The sequence below is a fragment of the Sus scrofa genome, chromosome 18, assembly GCF_054392235.1.
Source record: "Sus scrofa isolate SSC_HxYL_T2T_F1_AM1 chromosome 18, Sscrofa_HxYL_maternal_Yorkshire_Landrace_v2.0, whole genome shotgun sequence".
Classification (NCBI taxonomy): Eukaryota; Metazoa; Chordata; class Mammalia; order Artiodactyla; family Suidae; genus Sus; species Sus scrofa.
This window is the reverse complement of record NC_139400.1, coordinates 25409547-25422053: the sequence shown is the minus strand read 5'-3', so window position 1 is coordinate 25422053 and position 12507 is coordinate 25409547. Positions and strand designations below refer to the sequence as shown.

The 12507-nt window shown below is 54.7% G+C and overlaps 1 protein-coding gene across 4 annotated transcripts in view; it reads right to left on the bottom strand.

Moving 5' to 3' along the window:
• Nucleotides 1–12507, bottom strand: part of PLXNA4 (plexin A4) — a 628886-nt gene that overhangs the window by 450150 nt on the left and 166229 nt on the right. The window contains exon 1 of one of the 4 annotated variants that reach the window (XM_021078937.2): nucleotides 11708–11857. The exons of 2 other annotated variants lie outside the window; for them this stretch is intronic. The gene's annotated coding sequence lies outside the window, so the exon portion shown is untranslated. Of the gene's footprint in view, nucleotides 1–7915; nucleotides 7937–11707; nucleotides 11858–12507 lie in introns of those variants that run through there. One more of the 4 variants, XM_085005419.1, reaches the window with a different exon arrangement.

The window sequence follows — 12507 nt, the reverse complement described above, 5'->3', positions numbered from 1 at the left end:
TAAATGTATATACAGCAAAGATTACAGTAGGTGTGAATGGAAATCACGACCTTTTTCCTTTCTCCGAAGTTCCCAATTAACCCGCTACTGCCATGATCGGGACACCCCCCTTCTCCCAAGCTTCTGGACTCCTGCCTAAGCACCCCTCCCGCGGGCCCCTGCTGTCCCGTGTGCACTCTCCTTTCTGACCCTCTGCAAGCTGCTTTGATCACCGCTAACTCTCCACTAGATCAGCAAACACACAAGAGCGAGTAAAGGTGCCATGATGAGAGGCCTAAGCTTAGACATCTCTCTTGATTTCCTCTAACCTCACATGTAAATAGAACCTTTCTTCAGAGGCTCACCTCGCCTGGTCTTTTTTTTTTTTTTTGGCTGTGTCCAAACCACATGGGCGTTCCTGGACCAGGAATCAATGTTGTGCCACAGCAGTGACAACGCCAGATCCTTAACCTGCTGAGCCACCAGGGAACTCCCCACTTGGTCTTTTAATATGCCTGGCCATGTTCATCCTCACTTCCTGGGCTTCAAGTCAGGAACAGCAAGGGCTAATTCTGGCTTGAAAGAAAGAGAAATCAAGGCCTGGTCCAGAGACGGAACTCGCTGAAAGAAATTCAGCAAACCCAGGATTAGACGCTGGGTCTCCCAATTCCCTGGCTGGAACATAATAATTCTTCTCTCACTCTGCAAATAGAAAACTCAGGATTATTTTGCAGGAGGGAAAAAAAATAAGCCTCAGGAAGCTGGAGCCACATTTCTGACAAGCCCCACTCAGAGGGCACCGTAACTTACATAAGTGATTTCCTAGTACACCGCAATTGTCACTGCAACATGACAGTCCTGCAGCCTCCTTGAAGTGCTCTCTTTGTTGTTCTTCAGTACAGATCCCCAGAAAGAAGAATCAAATATGGTCTGAGCAGAGAAACAAATCACACAGCACCAGCAGAGTGAGATGTCCCTTCTTCATGACTCCTCCTGAGAAGGACCGAAAAGAAGGCTCTGAACGGTCCCCCTGGGCCTGAGCCCTCGCCCACCTGCCCTGCTCCCAGAACTCTGCTGCGTCCCTGCAAATAGGACTCCTTTAAAAAAAAAAAAAATGAAGTCCACCAGCTTATGAAGAAGAAATGAAGGGCCATTTCCCAGCATGGCTGGGAATCAATACAAGCCGTCGTCAGGTTTTCCTTTCAAAGGGTGCCCGCCACCCTTCCCCAAAGTCAACAGTGACAGAGCTTCAGCGCTTGACTTACAACTGTTTCATCACAGCAACATTTTTTTAATTTAAAACCCAATGCAGTTGGGTTCGAACTCAGCTGGGACTTGATTTACTGCTTATTCATTTCTCCGATTCCTATAATTCTAAACTCGGTCGCCAAACAGTTTAATGCTGCTAGAATCACCGGTGCTGGGCTTTATGAATGGGCGTCGGGGGAATTTTGTTAGTAAGTGTGTGTTAGCAACTGTTACTCACTTTGGAAAGGAGCACGGTGCTTGGGCAAAGCATGGCAAGGCCCTATAATTGGGCACGTGGGTTATCTGTCAGTGTCCCCAGGTGACCCAAACCCAAGGGCCACTGGGACGATGCCCCACCCCCACTTCGAGACACACACACACACACACACACACACACACACACACACACCTACAAATGAATACTGGGCGGTAAAATGCTTCTCCTGGGAAATATCTAACTTTACTCCCTGGGTCACTACCCAATGCTAGAAACCATGGATTTACTGTCTAATTAGAATCTGTCAGCCTCTCTAGGGTAGCGAAGTTCCTTCCCTGAGAGGAAAATCTGTTTCATGAATCCAAAATTTAGGGAGTTCTATCTCAATAACTCAAGCCTTCTTCGTTAATTCAGAACGTTTATCTCCACCAGTTACACTGAAGCCTCTGATTCAATAAGTGTAGCTGAAAAAAAATTTACTGAGGAGGCGAACGTCATTACTCACGCATTGTGCAAACATCCGTCTTGATCTATTACGTGCAACCGAAAAGTGCTACTTGTTGGAAACGTTTCCACAAAACCTGTCAGAACTGCCATCACCCTCCTTAAAACAGTCCCGTTAGAAAACGTACATCTAAAGACACCAGGGTCACCAACGTCTCAGAACATTCTGCGGCCATCGCTGAGGTTCCCAAAAGCAAAGGACAAGGACAAGAGGAGGTCGGCTTCCCTGGATGCTGGCCCTGACCAGTCCCTGTTTTAAGATCAGAGTAATGTTATTTTTCTCCCCCAGACTAAACTCAAACCTGAAAACTTCCAGATGAAGGCCAGCGTCTCCCAAAATGCTTTCTGGGGAACACTTGTTCCAAGAAACGTCAACAGGTTTAAATACACCCACACAAAGGGATCCCTCCACTGCAAAATGGGCGGCTCAGAATAATTCACCAGGCTCCTCAACAGCCAAACTCCTTTGCCTTTAATGTGCATCTTGAATCTCCAAGAGGAGGATGCAGCATAAAATATTTGCAAGACTTACTTGGCCACAAATGCTTTTTCCACAGAGGGCCCAGTCTCTGAAATGCCCTGGGAAATGCAGGGCCCAATCTACGCGTATCTAAACCCATAGTGAGTTTTACATGAAGAGCGAGCATCAAAGTGAAGAGACCACGGCCCCTACCTGCCCCCAACCCCCAGGACACGCTAGGGAGGGTGATGGGTGGGATCAGCCGACGCTCGTTTCAGTTCATCTTAAACGTGGGGAACAGCCACCAGCTTTGGTGTGGTTCCACCCCAGCCCCTGCCAGAGAGCAGGCACCTGCCAGGGCAGCTGGTTCACACTTTGCTAGTGGTGCCCTTTAGCTGTTGCTTGCCACTCCTCCTCCTCCACCCATCTGTTCTCTTTCCTCTGCAAATACCTATCGATTGCTTCCAACAAGACGGGCCCTAGGTAGGGTGCTGAGTATACTACAGAAGTAAGAAAAGGTCCCTGTCATCTAAAGACATAAGGAATTAAGTAATTTCTTTTTAGGGCTGCACCTGCAGCATATGGAAGTTTCTGGGCTAGGGGTTGAGTTGGAGCTGCAGCTGCCCGCCTACACCACAGCCACAGCCACACTGGACCCAAGCCGCACCTGTGACCTCCGCTACAGCTTACAGCAATGCTGGATCCTTAACCCACTGAGCAAGGTTAAGGATCGAACCCACATCCTCAGGGAGACAGTATCAGGTTCTTCACTAGATGAGCTGCAATAGGAACTCCAGAAATAAGTAATTTCATTGTTACTGCCGTCATTGCTTCTTTGCCACCATTAAAAAGTATGAATTAAGTTTCTGATGACACAGAGACTCCTTCAAGCAAGGGCTGGTTCTGACCCACTGGGAGCTGGATGTGCTAACACAGACATACCTTGGAGTCAGTGAGCTGCGTGCACCAATCAGCGGTTAAGGGCAAGTGCATTTACGGGAGAAAGACAAGGATCAGTATCTAACGGCGAAGAGAGCAGGGAAGAGGGTCACAAGCACGGCGTGACCATCCGTCCTTTGTGCCAGATGACCCCAGAGGAGCAGCGAAGCTTAAGAGCTGTTTAAGAAAAAAACTGGCTAGAGGCAATGACTTACAGGAAATATTTTATGCAGAAATCCCCCCCCCGCCACGTTGCATTACGATGATCACAAAATTATTTAAAACTAGGAGAGAGGCAGAGATCAGATGCCTCTGTCCCCAGTGTCCCGGTGGCCTCGCTCCTCTGCCATCACAAACACAAGCGTCTGAGATAGTCACGTGGCACCACGTGGAAGGCACTCCTTTGGTCAATGAGCCCTAAAAGTTAGGAAAGCGTCCCGAAACCTGACTGGAATGCATTCTCCACATGGTTCCTCTGGGGTTCCAATCGGGTCATCCACAGTGTGGTCAGCGGTCTCGGCCAGAGTCACGACTGTGGGGGCCTGAATGCCGCCTCACTGGAGCAGCCTGCTGAGGTTCACTGACTCTGTTCTGAAGAAGCGCATCGTCCTTACACGGAGCCCGTCATCCCAGACCCTCAACTGACGCTCCTGCACAGATGGCTCAGCCCCACCTAACTCCCCACCTCCACCCCCAATTCCGGACTTCAACCCCCCTTGCCCTGCTCCCTGCCAGAGCGGCCGCAGGGATGCCTCACCCCATTTCTCTGCTCCTAAAGGCCCTGCTCCTTTTCACCCTTCGGGGGGGAAGGGCAGACTCCTGCAGGTGTAACACCTTCACACGCATGGTGGGGGAGCCACGGAAGCCCCAGCCCCACCCCTCGGGCTTGACCTCACAGGCCCCAGTTTGACCAAGCATCACGACCCAAGGGAAGGCAGAGTTCCCCCCTCCTGGGGTGAACCGTGCCCGGGAAGCTGCAGCAGGAAGGACCAGGCAAGTGGAGGGAGGCTGGCTGTGCCTGGCTTCCAGACTCTTCTGAGACCATGCTCCCACCAGGCTTTTCTGGGGCCACCAGCTGTGTCACCTCGGGAAGGTGAGGCCGGCCTGGTCTTAACGTCATTCTTTGTACATCCCCCCCCCCCCTTCTTCCTTCGGTCTTGCTGCCCTGGGAATCCACATCTCAGCAAAGAGTCCCCACATCAGTTTTGGCCTCTGGCTCTGCTTTCTAGGGAACCCAGGCCAAGACCAGAGATGAAGAGACAGGGCAAGGGTACCAGGCTCTGGGCTCTTCCATTCCGTTCCCAAGAGTCCATCCTGTGTCTGTTCTGTGCAATGGAACTCCACATAAAACTGCCTATTTAAAAATGTTTATTTTTTTCTCTTTCTTCTTGCGTTTTAGGGCCGCACCTATGATAAATGGAGGTTCTCAGGCTAGGGGTCGAATCGGAGCTATAGCTGCCAGCCTATGCCACAGCCACAGCAACACCAGATCCAAGCCACATCTGCGACCTACACCACAGCTCACGGCATCGCCGGATCCTTAACCCACTGAGAGAGGCCAGGGATCGAACCTGCATCCTTATGGATGCTAGTCAGATTCATTTCCTCTGAGCCATGACGGGAACTCCAAAACTGCATTTTGAAGAGGGAACGCCCCTGCATACATATTAAAATATTTTAAAAATCACTAATCTAGGCCAATTCCCTCATGTTATAAATGGTGTTTCCCAAGACCCCTTAGCTGGTAAGCGACAGAGCTGGGATCATCTACATCTGCCTCCGAAAGCCAGCTCTTCCCACAACACCAGTGCTTTTTAACCAGGGGGACAAACCAGCATCGTCCAGGAACCTAAGAAAATACCCACTTGCCTGGATCTCAGTCCTGTCTGAGAACCTCTTGGCTGCCTTAGAAGGACAAGGGCAAACACTGAGTCTGGAGTTGCGCTGTCTGCCCACCTGGTAACATTCTGCTTGAAACCCCAGTATCCATGTAATCACCAGAACCTTGTCCTTTGTGTGAAAGTTTGGCTGAAACTTCTATTGCAGAGTCCACCTCTTCATTCACAGTGGAGAGAAGGCAAATGAAAGTGCTTGTTTTAGTCCAGTGTTTCTCGGGGGATTCCCAGAGCCACTACACAGTATACCTACTTTTGTGGTTTTTAATCCGTCCGTGGTCGTGTGCTTAAAGGCTCTGAGAAGTCCTGCAACAAAGACCCTCTCCTGATTTGCTGTACACTCAGGGTTTCTCAAACTTCTCAGCGGTAGAAACTTTGCGTCGGGGTAACACCTCTTCACAGAATATGCTCTGTGAGATGCTGCTCTATTTTAGGTGTTACCTTCACGAAGCAGGTCTGAGATGGAGAGGAAGAAAAATCCACTCTAACCACCTCTGCCAAGTGAGCTGATATTCCACGCGGGCTGTTTCCATGGCACATCCTGGGAGCTGCCGCCCCGCCAGGCCCTCCTCTCGTCGTCCGTTCCCTCCACCAGAGGGACACTCGTGCCCCTCACTCGGCTTCCCGTCTCGCCTCTTGACCACTGGGCCAAAGCCAAGGAGTGGTGTGTTCGTCCTCTGGCTCCTGACCCCACACTACCCAGACGGGAACACAGCCGGGCAGACAAATTCAATGTCAAATGGGAATCTGACCACAAGTTAAGACCAGGGGAGCCTTTGGGCAGCTACGGTTTCCCCATCTATACTGCCACTGACCTCTTCCGCCACGGCTCCTCTCCTCGTGCTTCCCAGGGAAAATCCGCTTCCCTGGAAGACCTCGGGGATTGATTCAGCTCGTCTGTGTTCAGCACATCGACTGCGGAGACGATATCCTCTTAGCTAGTGATCTGTTTTGTGTTGGAGTGACAAAACATACCAAAATCCAATTTGCCGTTGCGAATCCTGGTTGATGGGGAAGGCGCCGTCGAGAGGGCGGGGGACAGCCAAGCTCGGCCGGCGGCTCGAGGATGCCTGAGGTCTCACCGACACCTGCGGCCATGGGTCCTCGCGGGCCAGGGATGGCCGCCACTCCTGACGCTGCCCCGAGGGGAGGCGAGGAAGTCCAAGTGTGTCCTTCCAGCCGCCTCGAGTCTGGCGGAAGCTTCACTCGCTTCAGTGCAGAGAAGTCAATAAGTAATGTATAGAATAAAAGTCTGTCTTTTGGAGAAAAAAAAATACAAACTAACCACAAGAGGATCACTTGTGGATGGTCCCCAAAATGTTCAGGCCAGAGAGACTGAGTCCGGCAGTTGAGGCCTGACTTTGGGGCAGGCCAGCACCCAGCCAGGTGCATGGCTCCACTAGGGCCTCACTGCCCACACCTCTCAGAACCCGGATGTAACGCCCAAGGGCGACACTTACACTAGGTCTGCACAATGACCTTCCCCCGAAAGAGCCCATTTGTCCCAATTTCCAATGCATCTCTACTTCAACGCCATATGGTCCAGGCCCCCAGCACCGCATGACACTCACGAGCAAAGATTCCTTCCCTGCCTCTGGCTTCCAAAATCTGCAACCCTAGGGCTAGTCGGTGAATGAGTGAGCAAGGATCAGCACCTACAGGGAGCATCTTCCCCCAAGAGTGTAAAGACTATGCACCAGGTTGCAGCCTGGGGCCTTGGGCATTCACGCCATCAGAGTTCCCAGACCATCAGAAGGAGAATAAACGATCCCCACTTTACAGGGTGATTTGAAGGGTTCAATGAAAGAGCGTCATTTCCTCAACGCCAGCAGCCTTGAAGCAGCCACTGGGAGAGCTAGATTCCTACCAGCACAAGACTCAGAGCCTCAGAGAATCAAAGGCAGAGATCAGGGCTGCACGAGTTCACGCCTCCATTTTTTTCCCAGGATGAGTTGGGAGCTGCCAGGCGAGGCACGAGTCACCCTCAGGAACTGAGCTCTCTGCTAGAATGACCCTTGAAATTTCACACCCAACCACAGTCAAGGGTAAGGCTCAGCCTCATTTGACAAATGGGAAAGTCAAGGCTTAAAGCATGATTAGATTTGCCTGAGGTCACAGAGGTGGTCCAGGGGAGAAACCAGATAAAGTTGGGCCCAGCATACTCTCCCACACACCTCCCACAGGCTTGCTATGGATGCAAACAGCACAGGAACCAGGACAGGGGTGGGGGTGGGGGTCGGTCTGGCACCGCCCCCTTTGAGCTGCGAGATCTCCCCCATCTCAGTCTCCTCATGGAAGAGGTGGGGATGGTGACAGTGACTGCCCCTCTGGAGGAAATGGCCAACCTGCACACACTCTTCCGTGATGCCACAGCCAAGGGAGCACTCACTCAGTGTGAACCGCCATGGCCATCGTTAATCATTATTATTTCCCGGTCCATTATTTTCACAAGGACATACTAATGTCCTCCCAGCCGCTTCCCTGGGGAGCCTGATGCCACCTCATCACATGCACAGGAGCCTGGGGCTCACACAGGCTCACAATGGGACTCAGGGCGCTTTTCTTCCAAACTGCTTCCTATCAGGGAGGGAAGCAGCCTTCTCCTGGAGCGAAGTCTCTGCTCTAGCAGTGACGACCCCCTGCCTGCCTCCGCTTTTAAGATCCATCTCTTACCACTTAGCAGCAGAGCCCCCTTCCGTCTCCCGGCCGACTCCACGTTCCTGCCACAACTGGAAGGCTGCAGCCTGGGCAGGGAGGAGGGAGGAAGGAAGAGGGGGTCAAGTCCTGATGAAGGGAGGCAGCAGTCGGGGGGGGGGTGCAGGGTAGGGAGCAGTGGGTTCACAGCTACTTACAGACAAAGCCTCTACAGGGCTCCATGTGGACCAAGTCTTGCTCAATAGAACCCATAGGGCAATTACCCTAATCATGTGCATCTCCCAAACAGCCGTTTGATTTATTAGTGCGCCGTCTTTTCAAAATGCCGCTCTTAAATATAAATAACACTTAATCATCCAGCTGTCATTAAATTCATGTCGTATTGATTTCTTGGAGTGCCACAAATTTGAGGGCGACGGGGCTGGCGGATGTGTGCCCAAAGCCAAGAGGTGGATTAGCAGGGGGGATGGGAGGAATTGGGGGTGGGGGGGTAGAAGGGGGTGTCAAAGGGAGCAAAAGAGCCCTGCTCAAGGGCTGGAGGGTCTGGGCTGGTTTCACCTTGGGTAGCGCTGGACACGAATGAAGAGAGGAGAGCAGAGCCTAGAAAGACTGGCACATCTGTTGCACAGACTCATCACAGCCTGGATCCCTGGCCGGTTTCCTGTAGGGCTGCCGTGCTATCGCTGTCCCTGGCTGAGCCACCCAACAGGTCTCCAAGGTGAGGTGGCATTGTCTGTGCAGTGCCTTCTCTGGGTGAGGATGGGGAGAAAACGACTGAAAAATGCCCCCTAGCTGGCTAGGAGGAGAGAGATTGGCGGCGATTTCTTTGCATCAAAGCCCGGTGATAACTAGGAGCTAAGAGCCGGTAATTTCCCCGCCCCCGTAGCTCGCCCACCGCTGCAGGACGGCTGCCTCCCTCGAAAGCCCCCACTTCATTCCCATCAGCCCTCATTGTGATGAAAAGGATCAGGAGGCCAAGTGTAGGCAGACTCTGCCGTGCAGATTTCCGTCTGCAGGGAGCAGGGAGCAGCGGCAGCGGGGCGAGGGAGAGGGGGCAGAGGAGGAGAAAGGAAACAAGTTGGAGGCCTCGGATTCCTCTGGAAATGTTTGCAGAGGGTCGGGGGGCATCCAGAATGAAGTGCTGGCCGGACAGAGGCGAGGCCGGGAGGACCGGATCCAGCAAGAAGGAACAGTTCATGGGCAACCCGCGCCGCGTGCTCGCAGCAGAGCCGCCCAGACCACAGCCGGGCGGCGGCGAGGATCTGCCCCCAAAAGAAGCATTCACGGTTGGGGTTTTTCGAGTGCGACTCCCTGTCGAGCGAGGAAGACCCCAGAGAACTTGAAAGGAAGGCCACAGAGGAGTGGTGGAGAATGAGAGTGACAACGTGACATGCTCCAGGGCTGGGCAAGCGAGCCAGGAAAAAATGAGATGTACAGCCAGCTCCACACAGATGTTAATTAATGCCTGCTTTGTCCTAGAAACCAAATTGGTACCTCACACTAAGTTCGGAAAGTGTGGGGATTTTTTTGAACCCACGTTAAAAAATGTTTAGCTTATCACCCGCATAATGACTGCTGGCTTAGCGTGACTATGATGGAGCCTGAGGCTTGCAAATATCTGAGAAAGGAAGAGGGGAGGAAAGGAAGCAGAGGAAGGAGCACAGGCCTACTTGGGAGACACAGCAACATTTCAGGAAGCTCTGGACCCCACCACTTGGCCCCTTCAAGGTCCCACGAGGGGATGTGTACCTGGGAGCCACCCACTGTCGCTGGAGTTCACTATTTCTGTAGAAAGCCATGTGCTACGCTACGCATACGGGGGACCTCCCTGTCCATGCACCCAAAGGGCATGCGCGGGAAACGTGTCGGTGCTGCCACAGCCCGGAAAGCAGAGGCGGGTCCCGTTGTCAACCAGTGTCACACGTGCTTGGCCGTGCTGCCCAGGTAATAACTAGGCTCTTGGAGAAGGCGTGAGTGTATCTGGGTGTGTGTGCAACACACCCACCATTCTTACAAGAATGTCTCTTCCCCCAGACAGGAGTCTCCCCCTTGTGAGAGCGTTGCTCTATTCCATCTCCCCTTCGCAGTCAATCAAAGGGCAGCTCAGAGCACACAGCAGGAATGCCACCTCCTTCTGGGGTGCTTGCCCCTCTCCTCCCCAGCCTAGCCAGAGTCCTTTGCGGGAGCTGAAAAAAGTCTGAAGAGAGCAGAGGACAGGGCCCTTCAGCTCAGCACCCATCTTCAGGATTTACAGAAGCAACCAAACCCTGTGCCCAGCACTGAGGCCCACTTGTTCGAAAGAATGTTGCTTCCTTTCCCCTAATGTTCTGGAAAACTCCCAACATATTTTTTCCCACTGGTGGGTTTGTAGGACACTCTGAATACATGATCTTGTATAGAGTACAAACTCATTCCATTTCTTGCCAAGTTGCCCAACAAGCTATGCCAAAAGGGACGGTTATAGAAACACAGAACCCTGCTACATCTATATTCAACTCCAAGATAATGTTGTATCTGAGAGCGCACATTCTTCTCCCTGCAACTGAGCCCTGAGTGAGCTGGTCTTTGACTCCCAAACGGGAAGTGTGAAAAAGCCCTTTTGGAACCCAACCACCACTCCCCGCTCCCCCCCTTGACCTCCCCCAGAAAAAGTTCTAAAATGAGCAGTCTGTGAAACTCCAACCCCAGGAGAAAGGCAAAGGACAAGCTTTAGGGAAACAGAACCTTGAACCACAGGCTTCTGGAGAGTGACTCTACAGGTCAGGAGGCACCCGGCTCTGGGAGCTGCTGCCAGACCCAAGAATGCCTGGCTTCCTTGAAGGGTGGGCACTGCCCAGGCGGTCAGGAGTGGGAGGACCCTTCTCCCTTCCTGCACTGACCCCCCGCCATTCCCCCTTCTAGTTCTATTTCTCAGACACACACCTCAAAGGCATGTGGCAGGTGTTAGGCTCAGGCACAGAGGGAGAAGCAGCGCCGCCGTGCTTTCCCTAACAGTGCTGGGGGAAGGCTAGGGAGACCCCAGTGTATGCAGGCTTGCTATTGCTCATAGAGCAGAGAGATGAGCAGGGCAGACCTTTTATGAAGGATCCGAACCCACACACTCGCCCTAGACAAGCAACACACCCAAAGCGATGCTGCCCTTCCTGCCTGCCTGAAATCCCGGCGCATTCCCGGGAAAGCAGTGCCATGCTTCAGAAAGGCGTTTGTGCTGCCTCTTACTGGGGAAACGCAGTGTCTGTTCCATATGCACCGCCCTACAGAACTGCAGCCCCATCCGCCTCTGTGGCCTCCTCCCCGCGCTCTGGGCCACCACGCTCTCCAAAGGTCTGTCTGACTCTCTGTCAGTCTGTCTCCCATTAAAATGCCAGGGTGCGCAGAGACCACGGAGTAGAGATCACACTGGGCGGGTCTCCCAAGACCATTACTTCTCCGGATTTTGCAACCAGCTAGGGATGCCAGGGGCTGGGAACTGAAAAATCGGTGGCTCAGCCTAGCGGGGTGGGAGGGAGAGACAGTAATACACAGAATCCCACCCCGAAAGTGCTGGGTAGGAGAAGTCTGAGTCTGGGAGCATCAGAGGAGAAGGAACATGGGAAATACCTGCTCCGGCCGCGCGGCACCTACGCGGGTGTCCAGGTGCGACGTGGGCAGGTGCGTGTGCGCGGCGTGTGCCCGTGTGCCTGTGTGTGTGTGTGTGCGCGCGTATGTGTGTACGTGCGTGCAGCGGGCTGGCTCCGGGGCAGCCGAGGACTTTGGACCGAGCCGGTATCTCCGCCCGCGCTGCCCTCGCCTGCCCGCCCGGCTCCTTACCTGCAAGGGCCGCTTTGCCTGCTTCAGCGGGAGCGCCGCATTGACACTGCGGATGGTGCCGGTGCCGCTGCCTCTGGCCCTCCTCTGAACGTGTGCGTGTGCGCGCGTGTGGCTGCCTCCTCCAGCCCCAGCCCCGAACGCGAATACTCCACCGAGGCACGGGGAACCCGGGGGGAGGCCAGGAGAGCGGAGGGCGAAATCAGAGCCCGCGGGGCTTGACAGCTCCTCTGGCGGCGTCCAAGGTGGGCGGAATGTCCAACAAAAAGGTCGGGCAATGCAGCTCGCTTCCAAGCACCCCTTTGCCCACCTAGCCCCGGAGCCCGAGCAGCAGCGGCTGCTCTCGGGGGCTGCGGTGGCGACGCGGGGCCGCCCCCCTTCGTCCCCACCCCCGCGGGCTGAATGTCCTTGATGCCAAGCGGGCACGGCGGCGTCACTCCGCGCCGCCCATGCTCGCCCGGTCGGGCAGCTGCCCGGGCGCGGCGAGTGCGCGGGGGACCCGCCGGGGAGCGCTCTAGGCGCCTCCGCGCGCCTCCCTGGGCAGAGGCGGCCGCCCCCCGGCCACCCGCGGCCGGCCGCGCCGCGGCTGCCCCGGCCCCCGCCGAGGGACCGGCCGGGCCGGGCCGAGGGGCCGGGGCTGGGGGGCCGCGGGAGCCGCCGGCTGCTCCCCGGGGAGCCGCGGGGCGGCGGCGGCCGCAGGCGCTGCGGCGGCGAAGAGCGCGGCCGCGGGCCGAGCCGGGCCTCCCGGGCGCGCCCCCGGCCCCCCGGGCGGGCTGCTAGCAAAGTTTGCAGGGGGCAGGGAG